General features: G+C 34.4%; 1 protein-coding gene across 3 annotated transcripts in view; it reads right to left on the bottom strand.

Annotated features, from left to right (window-relative positions):
- Positions 1-9,371, bottom strand: part of LOC119607786 (extracellular sulfatase SULF-1 homolog) — a 95,869-nt gene extending 86,498 nt beyond the window's left edge. For all 3 annotated transcript variants that reach the window (XM_037961892.1, XM_037961893.1, XM_037961894.1), the window contains exon 1: positions 9,317-9,371. The gene's annotated coding sequence lies outside the window, so the exon portion shown is untranslated. The remainder of the gene's footprint in view (positions 1-9,316) is intronic.
- Positions 9,372-12,330: the final 2,959 nt, after the last annotated feature.

Here is a 12,330-nt window from a genome sequence, read left to right as displayed (position 1 = left end):
AATAACTATATGCCGATCAATAATCAAGACTATGACATATGTATAGGCATGCCTATAGACTGATCTATAATCATAACTATAGATTGATCTATAGTCAAGAATATAGACTAATCTATAGCCAAGACTATAGACTGATCTATAGACAAGGCTGTAGATTGATCTATAGTCGAGGCTATAGATAGATAGTCTTGACTATAGATAGATGGTCTTGACTATAGATTGATCTATAGTCAAGACTATAGACTGATCTATAGTTAGGACAATAGACTATCTATAGTCAAGACTATAGACTATCAATAATCAAGTCTACAGACTGATCTATGGAGATGATTTTAGACTAACCCTGGACTAATCTATAGTCAGGACTGTAGACTAATCCATAGTCAGGACTCTAGACTAATCTATAGTTAAGACTATATACTAATCTATAGTCAAGACGATATACTAATCTATAGCCAAGACTATAGACTAATCTACAGTCACTACTCTAGATCTATGATCTATAGCCAAGACTTTAGATTGATCTATAGTCAAGACTATAGAGTAATCTATAGTCAGGACTATGCACTGATCTATAGTCAAGACTATAGACTGATCTAAAGTCCAGACTATAGACTGATCTATAGTCAAGACCATAGACTGATCTATAGTCAAGGCTATAGACAAGACTATAGATTGATCTATAGTCAATACTATTAATTGATATATAGTCAAGACTATAGATTGATCTATAGTTAAGACTATAGATTGATCTATAGTCAAGACTATAGATTGATCTATAGTCAAGACTATAGATTGATCTATAGTCAAGACTATAGATTGATCTATAGTCAAGACTATAGACTCATCTATGGTGATAATTTTAGTTAAGACTATAAACAGATCTATAGTCAAGCCTATAACCAAATTCCTACTTTTGTCACATACACAAAATAACACCTCTATTGAAAAAACCTTCTCCCCCTTATTTTTCTTATTGAATAGATGTGCAAACATTCCTAAAAATTGTGAAACACATAGTACCATGTGCTGTGCATTTTTAAAACGCAAATGCCATGTTCCCATTTTGATGGAAAACAATAATGTACACACACCAGCAGCAGCAGCAGCTTAGAAAGAAAATATTTCAAATACCAATTCCATATATTATGGTCAAAATACAAAAAAAAAGTTTTATTTTGATGCAAAAACTTTTTGTTGTGGACTTTTTTTCTATATATTTTGGCCAAATGATTTTTTTTATGTATTTTGTTTCTTTTCTAAAAACCTAATAAAATTGTGGAAAGGGAAATAAATGAGAATTTAACATTTTCCCTTTTGTAGCCTATTTATTTGGGGGCTAGTGGGGTGAACAACGGTTGAATGGAAAATGCTATTAAATTTTTTTTCTTTTAGAAACTAGATGTTATTATGTGAATGTTACAATTTCTATTTAACACTCCATAAAGTAAATGATTCTGGGTAATGCTAACTGAAGGGCAAAATTTCAGATTTGTTTAATAGGTGACCTTTAGATGGCAACGACAAAGAAAAAGAATTTGTTATTTGTGAGAATGTATTGGGAGCACTTTATGGAAGGACGGACGGACAACTTAGTACTTAGCAAGGACCCAGAATGGGGGTCCTACGGCTACTATTTAGATGTGTTACAACCAGAAATGAATCATTTTGCTGTTCGGTATAAAATTTTAACATTTCTTAGGCCCCCTTAAACGCTTCAACCAGCTACTCCTGCCAACAAGAATGTTTTTCCCACAAAAAACTCTAAATACAAACAGACACACGCACAACCATTCAAGTACTTGCAATACTTGAGGCATTTGGTAAATAGTTTTCCTCTTAACAAAGAAAAAAAACGAAAAAAAAGCGAGAAAAAGTTTAATTCTTTTATACTCGGTGGAAGGAAAACATCCTTTCAGTCTCCAAAATGTAATTTTACACTCATATATACACATACAGCTGAACACTCACCTACAATGCAAATTGCAAATTGTATGCTCACGTAATTTTTGTTCATAAGCTTATGTGTGTGTATGTTTTTTATTCCTATTCATTTTTATGCTTTTTTTCTTTGATTCGCTTTCGCCCACCCTCCATCTCTTTTGCTTTTTGCTTCACAGTCACAAATGGTTTTTATAGGACAGAAATGGAAAAGTACTTTTGTATTTGGTTCATTTAAATTTAAGCATTTTAGTACTTTGATCTGTCTATAGTCTTGATCAGAAGACTGATCTATAGTCAAGACATTAGACTGATCTATAGTCAAGACTATAGACTGATCTATAGTCAAGACTATAGACTGATGTATATTCAAGACTATAGATTGATCTATAGTCAAAAACTATAGACTAATCTATAGTCAAGACTATAGACTGATCTATAGTCAAGACTATAGACTGATCTATAGTCAAGACTATAGACTGATCTATAGTCAAGACTATACACTGATCTATAGTCAAGACTATAGATTGATCTATAGTCAAGACTATAGATTGATCTATAGTCAAGACTATAGATTGATCTATAGTCAAGACTATAGATTGATCTATAGTCAAGACTATAGATTGATCTATAGTCAAGACTATAGATTGATCTATAGTCAGTCTATAGTCTTGACTATAGATTAGTCTATAGTCTTGACTATAGATTGATCTATAGTCAAGACTATAGATTGACCTATAGTCAAGACTATAGATTGATCTATAGTCAAGACTATAGATTGATCTATAGTCAAGACTATAGATTGATCTATAGTCAAGACTATAGATTGATCTATAGTCAAGACTATAGATTGATCTATAGTCAAGACTATAGATTGATCTATAGTCAAAACTATAGATTGATCTATAGTCAAGACTATAGATTGATTTATAGTCAAGACTATAGATTGATTTATAGTCAAGAATATAGATTGATCTATAGTCAAGACTATAGATTGATCTATAGTCAACACTATAGATTGATCTATAGTCCAGAATATCGATTGATCTATAGTCCAGACTATGGATTGATCTATAGTCCAGACTATAGATTGATCTATAGTCCAGACTATAGATTGATCGATAGTCCAGACTATAAATTGATCTATAATGTAGACTACATATTGATCTATAGTCCAGCCTATAGATTGATCAATAGTCCAGACTACAGATTGATCTATAGTAAGACTATAGATTGATTTATAGTCAAGACTATAGATTGATCTATAGTCAAGACTTTGGCTTGATCTAGAGTCAACACTATAGATTGATCTATAGTCAAGACTATAGACTGATCTATAGTCAAGATAATATACTGATCTATAGTCAAGACTATAGACTGATCTATAGATGTGTTCTATAGTCCAGACTACATATTGATCTATAGTTCAGACTATAGATTGATCAATAGTCCAGACTACAGATTGATCTATAGTAAAGACTATAAATTGATTTATAGTCAAGACTATAGATTGATCTATAGTCAAGACTTTAGAATGATCTAGAGTCAACACTATAGATTGATCTATAGTCAAGACTATAGACTGATCTATAGATGTGTTCTATAGTCCAGACTATAGATTGATTTATAGTCAAGACTATAGATTGATTTATAGTCAAGACTATAGATTGATCTATTGTCAAGACTATAGATTGATCTATAGTCAAGACTTTAGATTGATATAGAGTCAACACTATAGATTGATCTATAGTCAAGACTATAGACTGATCTATAGTCAAGACTATAGACTGATATATAGTCAAAACTATAGATTGATCTATAGTCAAGACTATAGACTGATCTATAGTCAAGACTATAGACTGATCTATATGTTCTATGAGTGATCATTGCTGATATCAATGTCGATTATTATAGACCAATCACTTATCTAATCGTTGATCTTCATTAATATTAGTAATCGATCTGTATACAGATCAATTTCTACTCCAAACGTGAAACGACACCAGTGATGTGTATTTATTGATTGTTTTAATTTATTGATATCAGTGATTGATATTTATCCAACTATAGATAATTATAAATCGATCAATGATCGATCTTTATATAGATGAAATTACCAGAAATCAATCTTTGTATAAATAAAAATAGTTTTAAAATTTATTAATAATATTAGTGATAGATCTTTATAAAGACCAAAAACTGAACAGAAGTTCAGTGATTTAACATTATCCAATCATAGATCATTATGGAACGATCATTGATTGATCTTTATATATATCAAGTTTTACTTTAATCGTGGATCTTAATTTATAACAAAATTGATCATTATATAGATGAAATTTTAATGGTAGATATTTAATAAATAGTCATAATAGATCATAGATCAGCGATCGATCTTTATATAGACTTATTTAACTTGCATTGTCAGACTTTTTACAAGCTATTAATAGCATTAATCGCATCATAGATCTTGTCTATTTAAATCCCTGATCTTAATATATTAATTTTAGCTTCAGCCGATAAACTTATGTGGGACATTTCATTCTTTAATTTCAGATCTCTATACAGATAATTTTGATCTGATATTTTTATAGACGACTTTAAGCTACAAACATTAATCTTCCTATAGATCAATTTAAGCTTTAGTTTTAGATTGATCACTTATGGTAGATCTTTAGAAAGACCCAATCCCCCTTTATCTTTAGATATTTGTGCAGTAGTTTAAGCTTCGATCTTTAATCTTTATTTAATATCTAATGCTAAATCTTTATATAGATCAATGTTGGGTTCACTGATAGTTCTCTATGTAGATCGAGTTCTGCTGTATGTAGATCTTTATACTAACAAATTGTAACTTAAATTATGGATCGATTGATCATTATGAAAATACTTATTAAAACATCGATCCTTATGATGACTTTAAACTTGGGGTAATTTCATCTTCTGATATTTATAAAGATCATGTAGATATTTTTAGGCCAATTTGAAATACTATTATCGATCTTCTATTCTCATTCCTAAAAAAAATCGGTAGATATTAGTTGTATTTCGATAGGAATATGGTATTTTAATAGATTCAAATATTTCAGAAAAACGATGTGGTAAAAAGCACCATGTCCTGAGCAATTTAGTACAATTTCCCTAGCACATCCCTGTCACAAATGTTCGCTGTGAAAACTTTACACTATAAATGTGTTATGTACTTTTTCGCATTGAATGCCTGCTGCTCCTGCTGCTGCTGTATGTGTGAACAAAACTACGTAAGGATTTCTTTTTATGGTTAAAGTAAAAAATTTATAAACGGAAATTTGGCCAATTAAAGTAGGAAGCGTAAAATTGAGTTTTGTGGCTAGAAACTGAAACCCCACAGTATCTGTCCAAAAAAAAAAGAGAAACTACAAGAAGAATATAAAATTGGTTGCATGCATCAACGTCATCATTACCATACTCCTCATCACCACCATCATCATGATGAAGAGCAGTAAAAGTTTTAGAAGTGCAAACTGTGTGTTTTTTAAATGGTTTTTATGTTCATGTAAGTTGTAGAAGTAGTACCTACAACAGCATATAGTAGTACGCCTCGGGTTATTGTTGACGTAGCTTTTTGCAAAAGTTATTAAAGACAGAAGAAGGCAATTTGGTGCATTTTACAGTTTTAGTTAATTATTTAGAAATTTGAAACTTTAATCATCTATATATAGACGAAGTTCAGCTTTATACCAAATAATTTTAGTTTTCATTTCAAATCTTTTATCAATACACTAACGATCGCACTGATCTTTACAACGATCTATACCTTTTCCTAGATCTTAATGTAGTTCATATTCGTAGATCTTTTACGTAGATCATATTACTTGATTCAAATATTTTTAGAAAAAATCAATCTCATCTTTAATTGATCTTTGTATTTTCAAACTAAACTTTAATCCGTTGCTATTTAACTGATCACATCTGTATTACTATGGTTTGTTAAAGAAAAAAATAAACATTTAAAACTGTAAAGTTAACATTTTCAAGATTTTTTCGGTTAAACTATTTGTTTTACTTTTTTAATTGAGTCTTAAATGTGGGTGGCCAAAGGTAGGAACAATATTAAAAAGCTATCTATTTAAACCTTCAAGAACTTTAGAAGATTTTAGCTTATTTTGAGAGATCTCTAACCTGGTCACCTTTTAGTATTCTATTTACCTAAAGTGCATAATTTCAAGTATTCTTTGAATAGAAAAAAACTCAGTAAAATAAATTTCAAAAGTTGTTGTTTTTTTTTTTTGGCAACAGAAAAGTTACAGTAATCTATTTGAACTTGTTCAAATGAACTATAAAGGAAAAATATGAACAAATATAAACTGATAATAATTTAAATAAAATGTTCATTAAGTTTGAAGCAAAGAAAATTTATTAACAATTTCTATAAAGAAAAATGTTCTAAAACATCAAAAAAAGGTGGTGACATGTGTACTTCAAACAATACTAGATATTTCTTCCCTATAAAGCTGCTGGGCCGGATGGCATTTTCCCGGCACTCTTACAGATGGAGGCGGGACTGGTTTCCGTACATCTGTCTCAGATATTCACAGCTTGCTTTCACATATACGCCCATTAAATGGCAGGATTCAAGGTTAATATTTATACCTAAACCAGGGAAACCTAGCTATTCGATACCTAAGTCTTATCGACCGATAGGTCTTACGTCCTTCATACTTAAACCTTGGAAACGGATAGTTGATAGTATGGTTAAAAGCAGTATACCCGGCAAAGACCTAAAATTTAAGCAGCATACTTATGTAAAGGGACGATCAGTGGAAACCGCTTTAAAACGAAGTTGTCCACTACATACTTAGGTGAATCATTCGATAGCAAACTGTATACACTGGCGTCCCCCCGGGGGCATGTTACCTTGGCGAGAACTCCGCCTTGGTGTTATTGCAATCCCGGGGTATAAAGAGGTGGCCAATACCTCCAGTCTGGCCGGGACTGAAAAATTGGTTACAGTCTACTGCCTGGCTTAGTCCTTGCATAGATTGCCAAAGGTCAGACCAGAGCAACCGCATAATCTGGTACTACGGGTGGCCAGTTTGCCCGCAGGACTATGTCCTGGCTGGTCAGTTGGTTGAGGTTCCTTCGGGATCCACGTAGTGGCTGTGGTTTAAAACCCAAATTCGCAGGGAGAGTAAGTGGTGGTTAAAAGACTGATGCATGATAATAGACAATATTTCGGTATAAGTTCGGTGCTGTTGCCGAAAACAACAGATACCCCACAGTGGGGTGACTGTGGGACTAAGCGTTGGAAATGGGTTGGTGTCAATTGTATATGATACGGGATGAATGTAGAGGTATGCGAGCCTCGTCCACCCGTATATCTAAGTGAGTGTGTCCTATGTTTTTCTCTTATGAATTTGTCGGATAAATGAGAAGTGTGCTGGGTTGAATGATGATGGATGAAAGGTATCATATACAAGTGATACCATTAAATTTTCCTTCCTTGTCCAGATATGTTCAGAGTAAATTCTGTTCATATCAGAATTACCACAGCGTGTCACTGTGAGTAAGAACAATGTCTACGGCTTATTGATGGATCGTGCTTCGGTCCACCGGTTACGTCTCTAGGTGCTGTTGCCGAATCAACAGAGGCCATAGTAGTGTGGTTGGGCGACATTATGTCGGGGTAGATTGAGCTTGCTCATGACACCTGTCTTTCCCCAACGTGACTACTTTGGCAAGAGATTAGATAGCTCGAGTACTCCAGCAAAGTACTTGTGCATGGACCGGTCAAAGCCAATGTACAAAAATTGCCACCTGAGTTGAAGAAAAAGACCGTTCTCAAGTCTACCCAGTGGATGAAAAAGACCACCGTGGGATAAGGCCGTCAAGGCAGGTGCTCACGTTAAAACTCTCGACAGTCTGTATACACTGGCGGTATGCATGACATCGAAGACACCTTCAATAACATACACACTGATACTCTCATCCAATCCCTAGACCAGTTTTAAGTTGACCGGGTGCTTCGTAACTGCATCAACTGTATGCTAATAAACAGATGGATAAACTGCGAGATGTACGATATAACTATCAGGAAAAAGGTATTTCGCACTATACCACAAGGTGGCATCTTGTCACCTTTACTCTGGGTTACCACCTATGGAGTCACCAAATAGAGGATAAGATCAACAAGGCACTGGGCGATATGTAGGAGAACTATATGCATGAAATGAGGTGTTGTCCTACTATAACAAATTGGCTTTATAAAAGTGTAATTAGACCAATGGACAGCTTTGGACAAAAATATCAAACTACTACAGCGGAGTTCAGCGTACATGCTGCTGGGGTATAAGTGGTGCCATATGTACTACTTCAACCAAAGCTCTGGAAACGTTGCTAGATATTCCACCCATTGAAACATATTTAAGATATGAGGCGTCGTTTACAGCCGAACGGCTCTTTACTTTAGGCGAACTGGTCAAAAGCGGTTATAGGATACGTTATCAATATATACTTGACACATTGAAGGTTATACACAATTATGCCTGATCGCATACCAGAGACCCAGAATATGTCGGAAACTTTGAAACGCTGATCCCAGATAGAATGTCTTGATCAAGCGGAACATTAGAGGCAAATACCAGAAGGAATCCGTTGCTACACGAATGGCTCTAAATTGGGGTACAAATTGGGCCTGCTGTTCTATGTATATTAAAGACCCAGAAACAGAAACGCTCTTACTTTAGGCGGACTCCCCAAAAGCGGTCATCAATGTATACTGGACACATTGAAAGTTATACATAATCATCGGACGTGGCCTGATCGTGGCCGTTGTTGCACGGATGGCTCTAAATTGTGCGACAAAGTAGGCCTGGGGTTCTTTATTGAAGAACCAGAAACAGAAATATACCACCGTTTACTTAATCATTACACAAGCTTCCAGGCAGAAGTCCGAGCAATAACGGAATTTGTAAATTGGATTAGAATAAATATGGCGTCCACAGGCTCGGGTTAGTTAACCTGTCTAACGGAAAACCTTTCGACACACCAAAAGCTGAATTAAAAATATGGGTGAGAGAATCCCATAAGGAATCTTGTAATAATGAAACGGTGGGTAGAACCATAAAGATCCTAGGGGGTGACCCTGATGAGAACAGAAGAAAATCATATTTATATCATTTACAAAAAATCTGCATTATCTATCTAAAAACTTACTTTTGTTCTTAAACTGCAGAGACTTGAACTTATATTGGAATAAATTAACATTCATTAACATTTCAAACAGAAGAGATAAAACATAAATTTAATCACTTTCAGACAAGTACTTATTATGCGACTTAAAATTATTTGCATTAAAAACTTAATAATAGTTGGTCATAAATTTACAGGGACTTACCACAATTTTAATCTGCAACTCTGACAGTATCAGTGATTCTGCAAAATACAATAAATAAGAAAATAACTTATTAACATGAAATTAACATTATTTAAACAGCAATGAACTCAACAAAAAATATAATATTTATAAATAAAATAAAACAACTTAATATGCATTAATTATGCATAATAAACAGTTTAGTGAGGGCAGTAGTAGTTGGCACAAAGAGAAACAGTTTGCAATTACATTGACACTCGTATTATTTGCAGCTGATGGCTCGCGGCCCTTGCTGACTATAAGTGCTGACCACTCCTTTGGCCAAAAGAAATTGCTATTAAAAATGCAATTGCTTGCTGTTAGAATACATATTTTATGAATTTTATTCTTTAACATTTTAGTGTCATTTACAAATTTGCGGATAAATAAAGATTTATTTTCCTACATTTAAAGATACGACAACGAGTCCACATGCCTAATTGACATGCACACTTTTAATGTTTTGCATATAGAAAGTGTATTAAATATTTTATTGTTTTCGTTTTAATCAAACAAATTGTAGATAAATAAAGGTTTAACCTTAAGTTTATACATGGTAAATAGTATTTAAAAGTTTTGAGATTAAATCTAAAAGAAAATCTATAGAATTGAGAAGATATTTTTTTGGTTTACCTTGAAAACTAGGGAAATCTACAAAGCGTACCCGCTATATTAGATACGATACTGTAATGGAAATTAAGTTATTTATAAGAGAAGTACAACTCGCCCTATTGCCAGGCCGCCAATTTTGTCTCCAAATGTAGTCATGAATGTCGAAATTGTTCGTGTAAAACTTTGAAGATTTCAGCTCTAATAAATTCTTAGATATACGAATTTTCATACTTAATTCATATGGAAGGTGCCACGCCCCTAAATAGGTCATAAATATTCATGTTGTTACTAAATGGGACCCGAAGGACTCTTGCTGTTATATTTTTAAGATTTACTTTATATGGTAGGTGACATGCCCTTAGTTAGTTAGCTAGTTAGTTAGTTAGTTAGTTAGTTAGTTAGTTAGTTAGTTAGTTAGTTAGTTAGTTAGTTAGTTAGTTAGTTTGTTAGTTAGTTAGTTAGTTAGTTAGTTAGTAGTTAGTTAGTTAGTTAGTTAGTTAGTTCGTTAGTTAGTTCGTTGTTAGTTAGTTAGTTCGTTAGTTCGTTAGTTAGTTCGTTAGTTCGTTAGTTAGTTAGTTAGTTCGTTCGTTCGTTCGTTCGTTCGTTCGTTTCGTTTCGTTCGTTTCGTTCGTTCGTTTCGTTCGTTCGTTCTTTCGTTCGTTCGTTAGTTTCGTTCGTTCGTTCGTTTCGTTCGTTCGTTCGTTCGTTCGTTCGTTCGTTCGTTCGTTTTCGTTCGTTCGTTCGTTCGTTCGTTCGTTCGTTCGTTCGTTCGTTCGTTTCGTTTCGTTCGTTCGTTCGTTCGTTCGTTCGTTCGTTCGTTCGTTCGTTTCGTTCGTTCGTTCGTTCGTTTTCGTTTCGTTCGTTCGTTCGTTCGTTCGTTCGTTCGTTTCGTTCGTTCGTTTTCGTTCGTTCGTTCGTTCGTTTCGTTCGTTCGTTCGTTCGTTCGTTCGTTCGTTCGTTCGTTCGTTCGTTCGTTCGTTTTCGTTCGTTTTGTTCTTCGTTCGTTCGTTCGTTCGTTCGTTCGTTCGTTCGTTTTCGTTCGTTCGTTCGTTCTTTCGTTCGTTCGTTCGTTCGTTCGTTCGTTCGTTTTCGTTCGTTCGTTCGTTCGTTCGTTCGTTCGTTCGTTTCGTTTCGTTCGTTCGTTCGTTCGTTCGTTCGTTCGTTCGTTCGTTCGTTCGTTCGTTCGTTCGTTCGTTCGTTTTTTCTTTGTTCGTTTTTCGTTCGTTCGTTTCGTTCGTTCGTTCGTTCGTTCGTTCGTTCGTTCGTTCGTTCTTCGTTCGTTCGTTCGTTCGTTCGTTCGTTCGTTCGTTCGTTCGTTCGTTTCGTTCGTTCGTTCGTCGTCGTTCGTTCGTTCGTTCGTTCGTTCTTTGTTCGTTCGTTCGTTCGTTTCGTTCGTTCGTTCGTTCGTTCGTTCGTTTCGTTCGTTCGTTCGTTCGTTCGTTTCGTTCGTTCGTTCGTTCGTTCGTTCGTTCGTTCGTTCTTCGTTCGTTCGTTCGTTCTTTCGTTCGTTCGTTCGTTTCGTTCGTTTCGTTCGTTCGTTCGTTCGTTCGTTCGTTCGTTCGTTCGTTCGTTTTCGTTCGTTCGTTCGTTCGTTCGTTCGTTCGTTCGTTTTCGTTCGTTCGTTTCGTTCGTTCGTTCGTTCGTTCGTTCGTTCGTTCGTTCGTTCGTTCGTTCGTTCGTTCGTTCGTTCGTTCGTTTGTTCGTTCGTTCGTTCGTTTCGTTCGTTTTCGTTCGTTCGTTCGTTCGTTCTTCGTTCGTTTCGTTCGTTTTCTTTCGTTCGTTCGTTCGTTCGTTCGTTCGTTCGTTCGTTTCGTTTCGTTCGTTCGTTCGTTCTTCGTTGTTCGTTCGTTCTTCGTTCGTTCGTTCGTTCGTTTGTTCGTTCTTTCGTTCGTTCGTTCTTCGTTCTTTCGTTCGTTCGTTCGTTCGTTAGTTAGTTAGTTAGTTAGTTAGTTAGTTAGTTAGTTAGTTAGTTAGTTAGTTAGTTAGTTAGTTAGTTCGTTCGTTAATAAACCAAAATTACATCTTCTGTAAACAATTCGAGATTCCGCCATATCAACTGTGCAATGATGAGTCATTCACTTAATTACGTGCCTTTTTTCTATAGAATCTATATTTTTGATGAATTGATCAATTAAACAACACTTACTTAACTTATTTGAATGTTAATCTATCATTTACTTAAATTCAAATCCCCTTTACCAGTCCAAATTGCAACCTCTCTCCAGAAATAATCTATAAGCACTTTATTTTTATTTATTATAAAAAAACAATTTCATAACCTTTTAAGTCAAACTCAATTCTTATTATATTCAGTTTCTTAATGCAATAATAATTTTTGCTAAAATCATTAAAAATGTTATTCATTAAGAAAAGAAACTATTTAC

Source organism: Lucilia sericata, unplaced genomic scaffold, assembly GCF_015586225.1.
Source record: "Lucilia sericata isolate MDLA Ls3-8-SP2 unplaced genomic scaffold, ASM1558622v1 Contig000749F_arrow, whole genome shotgun sequence".
In the NCBI taxonomy this organism is placed as follows: Eukaryota; Metazoa; Arthropoda; class Insecta; order Diptera; family Calliphoridae; genus Lucilia; species Lucilia sericata.
This window is presented reverse-complemented; position numbering and strand designations above follow the sequence as displayed.